The sequence below is a fragment of the Amblyomma maculatum genome, chromosome 2 (assembly GCF_055883805.1).
Source record: "Amblyomma maculatum isolate TAMU_Amacu chromosome 2, ASM5588380v1, whole genome shotgun sequence".
In the NCBI taxonomy this organism is placed as follows: Eukaryota; Metazoa; Arthropoda; class Arachnida; order Ixodida; family Ixodidae; genus Amblyomma; species Amblyomma maculatum.
The window spans coordinates 139248320-139265777 of record NC_139345.1 but is presented as its reverse complement, the minus strand read 5'-3'; the positions used below and the strand labels follow the sequence as shown (position 1 = coordinate 139265777).

The window sequence follows — 17458 nt, the reverse complement described above, 5'->3', positions numbered from 1 at the left end:
TGGTAATGGGTGACCGAAGAGATCTAGAGTTTTGCTTGCTTCAGATAAAGCTTTTCTGGAATTAAGTAGTTCCCGAGCACTGTCAATGCTTTCAGGCTCCTAACGACCTTTTTGACAGATATGTGTAGAGCGTCTGTCTACTTTGGTGTGCAAATTCGATTACAAAGACGTGTGTCTCCTGCTATTTGCAATTCGTAGGCATAGTTAGCTTCTTCAAAGCAGCGGGCGAATTTGTCGTTAGAGGCGAAAAGGCAGATGTCATTTTTCTATTTCGAGAGTACGTTGTATAGCTTCCGCGGCCTTTTCGCATGCTTTGCGAGTACTGTCATTTAATCTTGTGACAGCCTGATCTGTAGATACTCCTCTGTCTGTTGCATGGAACTGGGTCCAATCACTTGCTCTTTCTATGTCGACATTTCTTCTGAGCTGAGTAGCTAATTTCGAAGCGCTAAAAGACAATTTTAGTTTTGCAGTCTTTGAGTAATTGCATGCTTAGGGTGATTACTCTTAGGTGCGCAAGCGCAGAACACTAACCCTAATTAACGTGTGCATACAATTTACAGAAGAAAGAACTGGCACACCAACGTGGACAGACGCTCTACACATCTCTTGTTTTATCTGCTCCATAAAGTAGTCATGAATATGCGGCTACAGATGTACTATCAGCGTAAAATGAAACGCGAACAGCGGAACGCGTGGCGATAGGCCCACCTCAGGCCGCTTGCCTTTCGTTATCAGAGAGAAGCGCGAATTTCTGGTTCGCGATAGTTTGCTTCTATTTTAATTAGCGTTCATATTCTTGTTTTCCCACTGGAGCGCCACATTCATTCAGTTCCTTTCACTCGTTCAGTCGTGTCCGACTCTTCGTGACCCTATGGACCATGTCACACCACGCTTTCCGGTTTCTCACTATCTTCCTAACATCACATAACTTCATCTGCAGCGCCTCGAGGAAGACATCTAACCATCGCGTTCGCTGCATACCCCTTCTCCGGTGACCCTCAACCTTTCCCAACATCAAATCTTTCTCCGGCGACTCCTCTCTTCTCATCAGATGACCAAAGTAGCTGAGCTTTAACTCTAGAATTTGACCCTCCAATGAGCAGTCAAGGTTTATGGTAGACAAAATCGACTTATCTGATCTTCTGGAGGTCCAACTTCATACTTATCACCTATCTAAACTGCCGCAGCGCGGTTTCTCTGTCGAAAGAGGCTCATCAGAAAAAAGAGTGATTAAAAACGTCACGTAGTGCACCGACTGTTCCCGATCAGCCACCTGCACTGTTCGCATCGCAGCCAGATGCTGATAACATGTGCATTGGTGGAAGCACAATCAAAGCGCGGTTTCAAGGTGTAATCGGTGCTAAGTATGAATGTGGCGCTCCAGTGGCAAACCAGAGAACGAACGCCAAACCAAATACAAGTAAACTATATCGAACCAGAAATTTGCACCACTCTCTGATAACGACCGGCAAGCGGCCTCAGTTGGGCCTATCGCCACGCGTTCCGCTGTTCGCGTTTCATTTGACGCCGATAATACTTCGCCCAGCTTCTATGGCATTATTATATTCGTGTTAACAATTCCGTATAGAGGTAGTTTTTTGTCCCTGGTCACGTGGCGAGAGGAGCTGAGCGCTCGTCTTAATGGAATTCATATGCTGAGTCCGTCTGAAAAATCGGATGCCATCGCAATCTAACACTGAAGCACTAAAGCGCGCCTGTGGTAGGCTGGTTATGTGAGGTTAATTACACCAAATATAATTATCCTATGCCTTCACGACAAGACGCGTTTGTCAACACCGGAACAAGTTTCTGTTCTTGTCTCTGTTGCCTCAATGTAATGTTACAGCGTCTCGTTCCTAGGGTATCGGTCGCTTTATGAAGAAGGCCGGAGAAGCTGTGCAAACTGTCTAAGCTTCTGCAAAGTGAGATATTCCTGTTAAAGTAGAAGATTTGGCCAGCCTTCAAAGCTCTTGATACCATGGCCACATCCCTAGGAAGAAGCTTACAACACAGAGTAGTAGTTCGTGGAAGCTATAAGTAAGTTTCTCAAAACAATCAATTCTCGAAACCGCTGTTGTCAAGAATAAAAATCAAGGATAAAAGCTCTTCAAGCATCGCGGCTTACAATACGACAACGCTGTAAAATAAACACTTCACTACTTGAAAAGCCTGATCCATTTTCAGAAAACAAAATATTATAGGAGAACTTAATTTCATGCTTTCTCTATCAAAGCAGTCTATTTAAGCCAAAATGCTTCCCTCGCTCATATCTGTTTCCAAGAGTCTGCCATTTGTATTGTTGGCCAGCCTTCCTGCTTGGCAATGTAGGGGGCGGGATAAGGAGCTCCGCTGCACTATGCCGCTAATACAATACTTGGAACGGAGACGCGCGCCAAAGGGCACCATGCAACAAGCGCTCAGGTTTGTGGCTGTAGGAGAAGGAAAAGAAAATGCACGGGCCTGTTACTGTCTCTGTAGATGAGCCACTTCCACTGCCTCGTGCACACAAAAGAGAAAATAGAGAAGACAGAAAAGGAAGAAGGAGGGAAAGACGCGCGTAGCAACAACAGCCGTCGTCTACCAGCAAAGCGGTGGAGGGTGCAATGACGGCCTACAAGAGAGACAAATTCGGTTGCAGGCTAGCCCCCAGCCGTAAGCGGCAATGACCGGCCTGTCCCAGCCACATCAGGTTTACCGTCCAGTCTCAAATTTGGGGGATCACTGCAACGAACGCAAGCCATTATTATTAATATTAATCATTGATTGTCAAGCTAGGGAAAGGCGCAGCATCTGTCACACTCTCTGTGGATGCCCAACCCGCGCCGTAATGGAACGAAAAAAAAACTAATTGATTTATAGGAAGGGAAATGCGTGGTAACTGTCTCACTTGTTTTCTGTGGACACCTCAACCACGCTGTAAGGGAAGGGAGGAAGGTGGGAGTCGAAAGAGAGAAAGAGGAGCCGTAGTGGAGGGCTACGGAGTAATTTGACCACCTGGGCATCTTTAACGTGCGAACCTAAGCAAACGGACATACGACTCCATCGCTGCCTTTCTGAATGCGCGTACGGCTACGCTCCATTTCGTTGACAAAACCAGCGACAAAATTACGCTAGGGACGAGAGGAACACCACAAGGCGCCGTACATTCACCTTTTCTCTTCAACATCGCTATGAGCGGCCTCCCGCGTCTGTTTGATGATATCCCACACATACATCATTCCATATACTAGATGACATCACCATATGGACCAATTCTGGCTCCGATGGAGAGAATACAGAGTCATTACAACAAGCTATCGACACGGTACAGTCTTACGTGCAGGAAAATGGCCTTACCTGTTCACCGACTAAATTAGAACTATTAGTTATAAGGAACAAACAAGCTTCACAGGCAGAATCAGATTCTCGAGAACCTATCCAGTCACACATTGACAACGATCCGATACCCCCGGTAGCCACGATAAGAGTCCTCGGAGTGTTGATTCAGAATAATACGCAGAACACAGAAGCTACACGCCGGCTACGCATCGCGGCGCACCAGATAGGTGGGCTGGTGAGACGCATTGTCACACATCGCAGGGGTATGAGAGAAGCCGACCTGTGCAAGATCATTCAAGCCTTCATGATAAGCAGAATCATGTACGCTTGCCCGTACTATCATCTGCGTCGTAGAAACGAAGATGCACTTAATAGCATAATTAGAACAGCATACAAAGCAGCCCTTGGCTTGCCAGTATACGCTAACTCAGATCGACTTCTGCAGTTGGGAATTTGTAACACGCTACCAGAACTAATTGAAGCCCATAAGACAGCACAAGTGACCCGCTTGTCACGCAGTGTTGCGGGGCGCGTCTCTCGACAAGCTCCACATACACCCCACTGAGGAGGTGTGCGCAACATCCCATTTATCGGCTGACATTACTAGTACATTTGTGGTGAAACTAATAGCCAAAAACATGCTACCAGGCAGACATGATGCCTGCAGGAAGACAAGGGCACAGACCCTTGAGAAACAGTACGAGGACGATCCGCAAGCAGTGTACGTGGATGCAGCTCAACACATCAAAAACAGAGCATACTTGGCATGTATGGCCACTCTAAAGTAAACCTTCATTAACGCCATAAACTTTCATGCTAGCTTCATATGCGAGGCAGTGGAAGTAGCTATCGCACTGGCCATCGCGGATCCCCGCACCAAAACTATTTTAAGCGGCTAAAAAAGCGCCGTTCAAAATTTCGCCAAACATTCTGTAAGCGCACTCGCGGCGCGAATTCTGCGCAACCGATCTCTCAATCAGAACATCAATCTCGTAGGGGTTCCGGCTCACACGGGTAACTCCGGAAACGAAGGGGTTGACCATCTAGCCCGAGGCTTAACCAACCGAGAAACGGGAGATATATCGGGAACGGACGCGCCTGTCGAGGCGCCGCGCACATACCCGGAGATAACACATTTTTATCGCGAGCTAAGATGCACGTACCCCGCCCCTCACCCCGACCTCGACCGGGCGCAAGCCACGACACTCAGACGCCTACAAACAAAGGCCATTCTTAGCCCCTACCGATCATCGGTAATTACAAATGGAGAATTCAACTCTGCATGCCGGCACTGCGGTGACGGGACGCAGGCCACTCAAGACCATATCGTGTGGGAATGCGCCAGCAATCCCCCTCCAAAGACACTCTTGCCAGCTCCCTCAGCGGGGGAATGGGACAGGCTGCTGGCCAGCCCAAGAAAAACTACTCAACTGGCCCTCGTCACGCGAGCTCAAGAGGTCGCTTCCGACTGGAGACCACCCTAGACTCGCCCTAGCCCGCAATAATTCCTTTCATTTTGTGGCAATGAAAGTTGTTACCACCTGACATCGTACAGCACACGGACGCCTCTTCGGAAGAAGGTGATAGAAAAGCAGGAAGAGAGAAAGGGGTACCTTAGTGGAGTGCTGCGAAGTAATTTCGAGAACCTGGGGGGAATCTTTAACGTGCACTGACATCGCCCAGCACATGGACGCTTCTCTGTTTCACCTCCATCGAAACTCAGCCTCCGGCTGTGGAGACAATAAAATACAATTTCCACTGTGAGGCACCAGCCCTGGTCTTGCTAGCGAATGCTATACAAGGGGCACCCGATGTACCATGTATACAACAGCGCTTCAGCTTTCCTGTTTCTCTAGTAAAGATTCTGCAGTGCTCTCGTAATTTTTAACGCTTTTTCTGTCTGCTTCAAGAACAATATATTTTTATGCAGACAAGGCTTTTTTAGGCAGAAATTTCTTAAACATTGCCTCTTGCGGTAGAAGCCTCAATTGTTGGTTCAGAAATTTGATTTACGGACATATTTTGTTTTGTACGAAGTTGCAATGGTGCGTTATTTTCCGCCTCCACGGGGGAAAGAACGTGGGTGCAACATATATATCCCCCCTCCGCACACTTTGCAATACTGATAACGTGCCAAGTAAGAAGTGGGCGCCTCCTTTACACATATCCGAAGTATAAACTGCAGCACCACTAAACACCAAAAGCATCGCGACCGGCTTAGAGCAAAGTAACTATGCTATCATACCGTAACGTGAGTAACTCAAACTCAAGCTTAATGTAATACATCAACAGTTTTCGCTGGCACAAGAACAGCTTGCTATCAGAGTAAAATCCCGACAATATCTTACTCATAGCCAAACTCAGCAAGCGAAGAAAGGTCGAGATGTTAAGGTGCACCCCATTAACATCATGTCTGAGCAAACTATAAGGAAGACTAAACAGATGCGGCTCCAAAATTAGATTGCAGAAAAAAATATATTTCACTCATTCATGTACAACTTTAAAGCTTTAAATTCAAAGCTAAGTTATTCGCAAAAAAGACCTTGCTTGTAATACCAATAGCAAGGTCGAGAACACGAGAGGAACGTCTAATGCATCTGATGATGGCACTCGACCTCAAAGACGTCTTTGATAATGAATCGCGCTACGCCATACATGGTCTATTTAGCATCGATTGCGGGGAGCGGACGGGTAATATTGTAGCGCCCGAAGGTGGAAGAAGAAACGCGATCGCTTGGGAAAAGATTAGGCTGCTGTCGGGACTCACGCGCGTGCTGGTTTCGCTGCTGTTGTGCTGCACTGTGCCGTTGCCCTGTTGACCCGAGGTTTCTGCTGCCGTCGTGTCCCTGTGTGTCAGGACGTGCAAATATTGTTACGTGGTGGCATGATAAGCGATGGAACACGGCGACACAACAGAAACAGAACGACGTGAAGACATGACGATGAAATATGCTTTTATGGCCAGCGGGCCTGGCGCGAGCGCTCCGCCCCGCGCCACTGCCCGCTTCGTCATCTTCGTAGCATTACCCGGGGCCACCGAGCGATCGTCCCGATCGATTGCTAGAAGTCCAATGCATGAAGCGACGATGAACACAGACACACGATTAGGACATAAAACGCTGGACACCACAATGAATGGGAAGATGCGATGAATGCTTGCCCCGGAGCATCAGGTCCAACCTTCATCGTTTACTGAAGGCCAAGGCTCATGGACACGCCGAACGGCTTGGGCGGGGGTGCTGTCTTCGTTCTAGTGGTCGTGAGGTCGCTTCGTCGTGGGGTCGGTCGGGTCGGTCCTGGTCGTCATGTGTTGTGGTCAGGGCTGGAGACGGGGCTGGGGAGACGGCTGGTCGGGTCTGTCACAAAGGGCTGGGGTAAAGCTGGGCGGCGATCTCCACGGGCTCTCGGCCGATGGACCCGGCGTACGGTCGGCTTCGACGGGGCACAGCGAGGATGGGGATGAACCGCACCTCCAACCAAATGTTACGTGGTGGCAGATAAGCGATGGAACACGGCGACACAACAGAAACAGAAAGACGTGAAGACATGACGATGAAATATGCTTTTATGGCCAGCGGGCCTTGCGCGAGCGCTCCGCCCCGCGCCACTGCCCGCTTCGTCATCTTCGTAGCAATATGTCCAAACATGTTTCACCTGTTACACGAATACATTCTGTCCATCTGGGCGTAAGCTAGCAAGGATCTCATCGAAAAGATCAACTTTTAAATTCGAAAAGCTCGAATTACCGTTTTCGGCATACATATAATTGTTTGATGAAGCTTGTTTTATTCGTCGCAAAATGATCATTTTGACGGGAATTAACGGCGGCTGCATCTTATAACAATGCTTGAATGGGGCGAGGCGTTACGTAACAAATTGGTGCTTTCGAAACTTTTTGCATCTTGGTAAGTTCTTTGCCGACGTGTGGAAGCAGTTTTATTTCTAAGCTGTTATAACGGAGTGCTTATTGTCACCCAATCAGTTCCCATCTAGCCGTCCTGGGTATCATCCTGGAGATTGGTACTCGGGCTGCAACGTAGTCTCCATAGTTGTTCTCGAGCAGACTCTTTTGGAGGCGTGCCATGCATATCAACCATTTCTAGCATCTTAATAATTTACTTCCGGTTCGGGTCCGCGATGTTCCTAACTCTCACTTTCATTAGCCTTCACAGAGATCATGCAAAATCGCCCCATACACAGCTAGATTCAAGACTGGAGACTCAAGGATTGTTGCCTGCAGGAACTCTTCGTAATTGTTGTTCCAGAGAGAGCTTTATGCGATAGGCTGTCCGCCACCTCGTTGCCAGCTACGCGACAGCACCCATTGGAGACGTAGTGAAAAGTCTGCTTTGCAGAGTATTCACCTAGCTCAGACAGCTTAGGGACAAGTCATCAATAGGGAACCCGCGTTCTAACCTTTGAAGTGCGGATTTAGAATTCGTCATATCACAACAAGTTGAGCCGGGCGTGATCGTAATTTCTGCAAATCCATCTCAATGGTAACGTTTTCCGCAGTTGTGGGCAATACGACTTCAGTGAAGCGTACGCACCAAGAATCACTCAATGATGGAATGTGAAAAGCTTCTCCGCTAGCTCTTCTGACTTTGTCCACTTAACCGTCTGTGAAAACTTTCAGATGACGGGCATACTCTGTTTACAAATGCTCAAGTACAAGTGAACGCGTTGCCACCAAGCGAGAACTACGTTTAGAGCGCACGTGATCTATAGTGACTGTGCAGTGAAGACTTAGAAAAGAATATGGCGTTTCATGTGTTTTCTTTATCTTCGAACATTACTGCCTAGCGAACAAAGAGTATTAAGCGCCAAGTAGGCTCGCGACTAAGATCTCAGCGTAGCTGCTAGAGAAAGGCTCGCCCAGCTATTAGCTCTAAAGTCGGCCTGTGCTCTGAGCCTCTGAGCCTTGCAAGACGAGGTCTCTGACTCGCGAGCACGCGGCGCACACTGAGTCGCTTGCTGGCCTGACCGATGGAGGGTAAACGTTTTCGCCCCTGCTGCCAATTAAGAGTTTCATCATGGAAGAAGTTGCTCGAAAGCTCGCCCTTATTTTCTGTCATTACGAAAATTCGCCACACATGGCCACAAATACATCCCAGATTATTCAAGAACAGGTGGCTGATCCTCTTCCTCAAGCAGCTCAAGCCATACCTCTAGCAACGCCGCAGATATATGCGTCCATTGCTGCCCGACCACCTGCTGTATATCCTCCGCCTAGACTATCTGCCTGTGCTCAGCCGCTTGGTTTTCGTCACGCAGATTTTCTTCGACCACGAGCGCAACTGGCGCAAGCCTGGGTGCGCGAGTGACAATCGTCGCATCAGCTGCTTCTGCGACTTTCTTGGCCATGTGACACATTGCAAAAAACGCATGGACGTGTCTCGACCGCCTTCCAAAATCTCTGTCTATTGGCAACAGCGTCAGTACTTCCCTCCTGCTGAACAATCCCGAGGCCATCCACCACTTTCTGCATACATCGCGTCTTGTCGCCGTTAACTTTCCCTGCGTCGGTGCTCCATTTCTGTGATGCGACGTTGTCCCTCGGCCACTGAAACAAAAACTAGGGGCCGCAGTTCCTGATGCGAGAACTATGCTTTCATTGGCATTTCAAAGGTCTCATTTATCTGCAGTTATGACACTACAGTGAACGCTCCACAGTATAGTCGAGCGCCCTGACCACTGCGCCACCACGACGGAGCACCAGCTCTTTGTAGTGTTACAAAAAATAAGGGCGACCAGAGAAATAATCAGGATCGTAAAAATTACACGATTGACATCGTGCTCTACTGTACCTCGCCCAGTGACATAAACGTAAAACCATAATCATGTAGTGTAGCTATCATGACAATAACATAGGTCGTTCTTGTCTTCCGTAGCGCTGCAAACAACTTCTGAAACGGATCGAGTATACCTTTCATAGCCCAGTATCGAACGACGTTGGAGATAGAGGTGTTCGAGAAAAAAAATTGACGTAGAGAGACCATTTTTGTTAAATTCAAAAACAACGACATCCTCTCCATAAACATTTTTCGTTAATTTCAAGGAAAACTACATATGTAGCAGAAACTGAAAAAAGCCTGTCTTATGAATGAAAAATATTCTGTTGTCTGTATTGGAAGAGTAGTTCAGTACCTAAAACAGCAATCTCGGCCTTTGTTGTGTTATTTAAGAGATATTTTCTACAGTGCAATATAAATGAAGTTTTCGTAGGGGGTGTTTCTGTGATGGCCCTTGTCGACAAAGATACTGCGGTCTCTGTAACGGATGCTCCGCTTTGCGACTCTTTGTGGCAAGAGGAGACGCCCCTTTATGACCCCTTATTATGAATGGCAAGCGCGGTATCTCTTTAAGCCGTGTCGCAATCACCAAACATCTGCGCAAAGCTCATGATCAGAGAGTCATGAGTCATACTTTTACCGTCGGAGCGTATTTGTAGTTTCGGGCGCTCAGAGAAATTTTCGATTCGGGCATGTCAGCTGTTATTGCGTGGTTATTTTAATGCCGCAAATATTTTTCTGCCGAAACCGCCTGTGTTTCCATGGATCTTTGAGTGTGCATGGCCGTATTAGAGAGCATATAGTTTAACACTAAGGAACATTACCGCATAACAAGCGACTAAGCTATTAGGCTATTGTACTAGCTTACACCGATGGAAGACAGCAGCGTGTTGTTGTGCGAGTTAATGGTATAAAAGCGGAAAAAAGTCTAGTTATATGTGCTGTGTTGCAGTGCCGGCCTCTCGTGCGACGGCAAAAAAATGTAACGTTCTTGAAAAGTAGTATGCATGCACTTGATATTGAAAATATACGGCCTGTTGTCATCATGCATCCACCCTCTTCCTTCGGCTTGCTCAACCACGCATTCAGTCAAAATCAGTGTATTTTATTCAGACAAAACACGCAGATCTCTAGGGGGAGAACTAAACGAAATTTGAGAGCACAAATGTGATGAGCACAAAGCAAACATAAAAAATACAAAGCACTCCGTTTACACTCTACCAAGAATTTAATTCTGCATGTCTAAACGGCGCACAACAAATCTACTAGACGAAATATGTTGTTGGCCTTCTGTAAACATTCAATCATTTGTTGTTGTTTTTTCAATACATTTCGTAGCAGAATGGCGAACCTTTAAAAATGAAATCCCCGTAATTTATACCTTTGTGCCGGAATTGTGCTTATCGTTTCCTCGTTATAACGTTTGGGACGGAGCTGCTAGTTGCGTGATTTTGCAAGGATTTCGAAAAATGTGACAGGGTTCGAGTTCTTTTGCAGGCTCTAGAAAAGTGATTCTTATTATTGTAAACATGAAAATGTGGTATTTCTTAAGAAGTAGCGCAATCCTGGTAAGGTAAGGCGGATTGAATTTAGGCAGGGGAAATTTTGTTTGTTGCAAGTACGGGTTTTTCATGATAGCTTTAAGATATGCACCAGAAATATAGAAATATTCAAAATTCGAATGCAATAATATTTATTATTTTTGATTATTTAGCCTCTTAAGTAATAAATTAGAAAAATCGGCTGCCTAACGCACACTGATAATTAAAGACGTCAATCAGAACTCTTCTCACACACCTCCTTTTTAATGGAGCAAAATAGTGAGTTAATCAAAAAACATTCTAAAGAGGGCTGGGTGTGGTTATTTGGTCATAATGAAAGAAGCCACCTTATAGTGCTAGCAAATGATAGGGAAAGAAAAGGGAATTCACAAGGGGTGACCAGCATTCAAATGATTGATTTTATCTCTGTGCTTTAATCGTGAACGCTGTCAATATTCACGCGCCTCCTCAAGTAGTCGACAACACAGGCGAGGAATCAAGAGTGCCCGTATGTGCAGCCCAATGTAGGCACCTACGATGCGCCCACGGTGAGATCCATTCTCCTGTTTTGTATAGAAGAAGTCATGTGCCTACTTTCGCATCCATACTGCCTGTTATGGCAGTACAGGTGTTTCCGTTAGTACATGGATGTTCCACCTTGGCATCAATCATACAAAAACAAAATTGTATTCCTGACAATTCTTGCAAACACATGTGATATGGTGTGACAGTCGGGCTACGAATTCTGTGATGACGTATATAGCACAATTTAGCACAAAGTTGGTGAAAAAAACTTGTTAGAGGTAAGCTCAGTTGCCTAGCGCATGAATCATGCTGTTGTGATAGAGATTTCCTAAAACTACTCTGCTGCAGTAGCGACTTAAACGCGTTGAAGCTATCTCGACACCCACTGGGTGTGCGTAAGGAGCATAATGAAACAGTTCGGTGAAGACTCCATAAAAGGCTCGTAGAGAACTATAAACTGTGCGCTGTTTTGGAGGAAACTAAATCTCAAACCACTTGGAAGCACTAAGAAGCACTTGGAAGCACAAAGAATGCAAGATAATAAAGAGCCTGCGTCGCAAGCAAGAGCTTCAGTTATAACATTTAAAGGAGAGTACGCTATTCCTTTCAATATAGGATAAAAAAAAACGAGGAATAAATGATCTCATGGTGCACGGTTATACTGCGCTTATCAGGTCTGTAAAGAATGAGATCATTATATTGTACGCTGAGTCTGTTGACTGAACCTTATACAAAGGCTTTCAAATTAAATGCGCTATTTTCTCAAAGGCAAACAATTCGCTTTTTTTGTGAACAATGAAGAGACAGAAATATGCTCCGAGAAGTCGCTACTGCTGCCTTGTATTGTATTTTACACAGCTACTCCATGTACGTGCCTGGATGACCAATGAAGGCCGCATGATTGGTTTCGAAACACTGGCCGTTATTTGAGTTTATCGTTTTAATTCGCTTGTGGCAATCCACGTGTCGCATGCGTTGGGCTGTGCAGTGAATTGAAGGGCCGAACAATATTAAGGGGCGTAAGCACATTGCATTGTTCATAACGCCATTTGCACAATTCATTGGCTGATAATTGTTCTTCATTATTCTTATTTAATGCTGAATACCAGAAAGCCGCTTTCGTTATCTCGGCACGAATTGTATTCTGTCGGTTCAATGGCAGCATCGTCAGATGACTAAAGATAAAGCGCACAGGAAACACACACAAGAGAAGCAGACACAGGACACGCGCACTTGTGTGTGTTTTCTGTGAGCTTTATCTTTAGTCAAGCAATGCACCATCTAGCCCAATTGCAAGTTTTGTTAAACTATCGTCAGATGAGGAAAGATTGTAGGCTGAATATCTGAATGTTGCCCGCTGAACTATTTTTTATATTGTTTCACATTCTCAGCACAGTGCATTCCTTCGTTGGGGGATCTGCTGTGTGCATGCCGCAGCGAGTCCTGCTGCAACGGAGCACAAACATTTATCTAAAACAAAGACGCAAGTTACTTCAAACGTTGTCAGACTACATTAGAAGAAACCTTTCGTCAATATCCAATTTAGAACACCACGGCTGATATGGTTCAATCCCAATTGAGCGAAAATAGACGATCTTTAAAAACAGACGCTTTTTTCGTGAAGTTTTGGTACCACACTAACATATGGACAAAAAGCAGAAAACGCTGATACAAGATGAAACAACTATAAGCATTCCAAATGATAGCTTTCGGCTTTCCCGCTTCAACAAAGGCCTGGTTTTCAGCCACCATTTTGAAAACGGTATGTTAAATATGGCACACAAGCGTTGCAGGCGAAGCCGGAAATTTATGAAGGCGAAAAAGGTTATGAAGCTTGCAGGCACTAGATGGTTAGAGCTGGTATAAGGTCTGGTAATTTGGAGATGTGGGGCAGAGGCTTTTCTAAGCGATGGTGGTCACTTTAAAGACGACGGATGGATGTAAAAAGCTGGGATTTTGGCGGCGGCTCGCGCCATTTGTTGCGGCAGCGCCCTACGATCGAAGAAATTTTCCAGGGATGGTAAGCAAAGCGGATATGACGTTCGCTGCTCGCTTTTACTATTGCTTCCCTTATTAGTTCATTTTGATTTACGCTCCTAAAGAATACCTGACAGTCATAAGGCAATGCATACAGTAGGTCCGCCTTTGTTCTTAGCGAGCAATGCGTTTGCTTGGTGCAAACAAGGTACTAGTGTAATAAATACTATGCTGAGAAAAAAGCGCTTGTAATTGGCGAAGTGGTTTCGTGTTCGCAACGCATTACGATGAACCATGTTCTGCTCCGCGGGCTCCCGCAAAAGTTTCATTGTTTCTTTACTTCTTTCTCATTTTCGCCTTACATCACAACGCCGATACCCACGTTTCTGCGACACGAAGCCTTTAACGCTGTCTCGTTAAAATTACTACTACCGCTTTAACAATACGGCCAGTTTCGCATGGAATCGACCAACAGCCAATGTTTCATGGCCAGTTATTCTGTTCACTTCTGAATATTTGCCGCTTCTGTGAAGTTAATTTATTGTCAATATTCCCGCTAGATGTGTTTTGTGATTTCTTTGACCTTGTGAATTAAAGTGCGTTCATAGTATAAGCCGCACAATACACGAAATAATGTAATTACACATTTCCAAACTTTTAAAAACGGAGAGAAGTGAGAAGGAGATAAATGGGTTTATTGGCGCACGTCATCGAATTTGAGAGGAATTCTTGTAATTGTAACTCTCCATGATTTCCCCTAGCCGTCAGGCGGGTTTCTCGGATTGCCGCGGCAGCAATATCCAGGCCGATGACCTAACGCTAGTCTTGTTCTTCCCGGTAGAGTAGCTGAACCTTAACGGAATAGTGACTCCGGTTCGGCTCTGCAAATCTAGGTCATGTCCACATAGTGTGGACCAAATTGTCGATTCCATTGCATTTCTTGCACCCAGGACTAAACCCACCGGGTGCCATTTGGCTAAAAGGTACGGACTGGAATAGACTCCAGTTTGCCGGTACCTCTTTTCTACCTCCTCTTTCTTTGATGGCTTCTTTTGTGCACTTGGGTACAACTCACGTTCCAACTTGTAAGAATAATCTCCTGATGCGTGTTAAGCTGAAGTTGAAAACTTGATAAACTTCGTGCATGGCTTTCATGCCTTCTTCTAATAGTGTTTACAGAATCTGTATGCGGTGCATGTAGCGGCAATATCATCAGTATAAATATCATTATTGATTTACGGTATCAAAAAAATTACTATTACCAGATAAATGCAAACGCGAACGAAAGTTGGTCAAGTGTTTTTGGAAGCTGTCTGAAGTCTTTGACAAATACCATTTTCAATCTTTTTTTCATTGTGATGAATTATAAGTCAATATAGAATCACATGAAAATCAATGCATTTGGAGGGAAAAGTAGTGATCTCTGCAGAACAGTTCCACATTTAGAAGGACCAGTACCATAAATCGCCAGCATTAAATTGATAGGGAGCTCGCAGACACAATATAGCTGCGGCTGAGCTCAGGGGACGACTTTGATGCTCTAGTTACGCGTCACGGCGAATTGATGACCCCTTTTGTTGTTATCTCCCTATCGACATCGCTTCGGATGGAATTAAAGGAAGAATGGTATCCGGCCACAGAATTGATTACTGAGGCCTGTTCGTTGATATATTGCCCTGTGATACTGCGAATTTTGCAAGCGCTGGGGAATAGGCGTGGTGGCTTTTTCCAGCGCCATTACACTTGCGTTGGCAAGGGGGACAGCCACAGGTGCTAGCCAGTAGAAGTTCTGCTTGTGTTTAAGAGCCTCTCGACCGAGAGTTTTGCCAAAGGTGAGCATCTCCAAACCAGCTTGAACTTTCTTGATTTGATTCATTTTTTTTTTCGAATATTTTCTTCAGTTTCCGCAAAGGGCCGCTGCAGTAATAATGAAGGGATGAATTTCTAACGAAGGTGAAGTCGGCTTTGTAAAATACTGCGTTTTTCATAGCCCACATATAACGACATTTTAGTATGCAAAACGCTATAGGCGCCAGTTTACCTAGGCTAAGGACGGTCGTGTATTGAATACAAGTTTATAACTTGTTTACGTAACGTTCCCTTCCATTATTCATTTAGCTCTACTACAGAACGTCCAGCCATGTTTGAGTATTTGAAGCTGCCTTAGGGATGATTGTGAAAGGAAGGCCTAAATTATTTTAATCGTGTAGGTTTCTGAAAGTAGGTCAATTCAAGAGGTAGCGAGAAAGAATGCATCAGAGTAAAAGATAATTATAAATACAAGACATTCGTAACGCAACATTCGGAATTAAATGCTTAGCGCATGGCGCAACCCGCCACCTTTTGGAAAACGCGCGCGATGGACATAGATTTCAAGTAATTGTATTGCGTCTAGAAACTACCTTTTGAGTAGGATTATTCTTCGTCAAGGTAAACCATACGCCCAGAGATAGTTCGAACTGGAATAGTACTCGCCCTAATTGCAGTGTTCTGCGATGCCTAGTTTGTGGTATAATGTTGCTTATTTTTGCTGCATTGTTTTTCGCGTTGATCTGAAATTAATGTCCTCATAGGTTAGAGAAAGTTCATGTATATTGGGCATTGTGTCATTGTTATAAATACTGTGCTGAAAAAAAAAAGACAAATATGGCGCAGTGGCCACCGAATCTGATTTCTTCGGTTAGGCCTTGCTTAGGAACTCAAAGGTGGTAAGCTTTCTTATATCTTTTTTTTTCAGCGAAATAAAAGATTGCTCACGGCGGTGCTTCTTTATTTAATTAGTCTTTCATTCCACATTCACCGTCTAGTAGTCGCCCTAAACAGAGACGATCTGATCAAGAAAATTGGTTTAATTCAGTGCTATCAGTTCAGCACCTTCAAGTTTGCCCAAGGCCAAACTTCTCGATAGTTTCGATATCAGAGCACCTTGAACACTTACAGAGTATGGTAGCACCAGCTCAGGAACGAGCTCAATGAGAGTGTGGGCAAAGTTTGGCCTGGACACGTATTCGATTTAAAGGCGCTCTCGGTTCGTGAAAACAACTTTGAGTACCCTCGAGGGAAAGTATAGAACACCGGTACTTTATATAGCAAAAAAAAAGAACATCAGGCACGCGCAGCAAGTATCCAGGCCTAACAGACACCTAAAGATCTCAAAAGCCCATGATTATGCAACTGTTCTACGCACTGCCTCTGAGAAATATGAACCCCCAAAAAATTCCCAGCACCGGCACAGAAAGAAACCGATACTCACGTAAGAGGCAAAAGCGCTGAGACTCCCGAAAGATGCTTAACTTTCGTTGTGTACTTCACAGCGAGCTGCGGAAAGATAGATGATATGACTGACATTAGGAACTGGAAAAAAACGGAAGGTGCAACACAAAACGCACAAATTCACAATATTATAGTCGAAATGGAAAGGAAATCAACATTTTCAGTGGACGTATGCTAAGTACAGCTGTTCGAGGCAGCGGTTCATAATTCAAGAAAAGGAAAACGCAGCAGGAGCCTAAATGCAAAAATAACATGTTTACGGGAATAGCGTGACGCAATCCGGCGCAAATTCTCGTTTAGCGGAAGTGATATGGGAACGCTATTTGCCCCTACGAGGCTTAATTAGGCTGATTGTGAATGATGACGAAGGTAATTTCTTTACTTAACATCGTGAGTAAGTTCCAGTCACATATTTAAGGAACTTGAGCCCCAGACGTCAAAAGCGCGTCAATATTACTTAAAGAGGCGGGGGTTCAAAAAGTTAAACGACATCTCATGCAACACATTGTTAAAAAGAATGTCGAGAACGATTGCTGTGCACTTTAGGACAATACGATAATCCTTGGAAGTATGCAAAGCTTTTCGATTCTATATTTTTTCAAATAGAATATAGTGAGAAACATTTCCTCCCGATTTGACGGATAATGCACTCACTAACCAAGTTTCCTTGAGAAACACGTATATAAAAAGGCTGGTCATGCATTCGGCCAACGTATTAGCAATAGCAAGGAAATAACAACAAGAATAAGATTGAGATGGAGCGCATTTGGCAAGCACTCGCAGATTATGGCTAGCAATTTACCGGTATCACTCAAGAGGAAAGTACACTACAGTTGCATCTTACCTGTACTCACCTAAGGGGCTGAAACGTGGAGGCTAACCAAGAGTGTTCTACTTAATTTGAGGACAACGCAGAGGGCTATGGAACGAAACATGGTACGGGTAACATTAAGAGATAGGAAGCGAGCAGAATGGGTCAGAGAAATAACTCAAGTTACTGACATTCTAGTGGAAATCAAGAAGAAGAAA

General features: G+C 45.0%; 1 protein-coding gene across 2 annotated transcripts in view; it reads left to right on the top strand.

The window, feature by feature from the left end:
- The first annotated feature begins 14832 nt into the window (after window positions 1-14832).
- Window positions 14833-17458, top strand: part of LOC146200061 (uncharacterized) — a 29171-nt gene continuing 26545 nt past the window's right edge. The window contains exon 1 of one of the 2 annotated variants that reach the window (XM_084595331.1): window positions 14833-14988. The gene's annotated coding sequence lies outside the window, so the exon portion shown is untranslated. The remainder of the gene's footprint in view (window positions 14989-17458) is intronic. The other variant, XM_084595330.1, reaches the window with a different exon arrangement.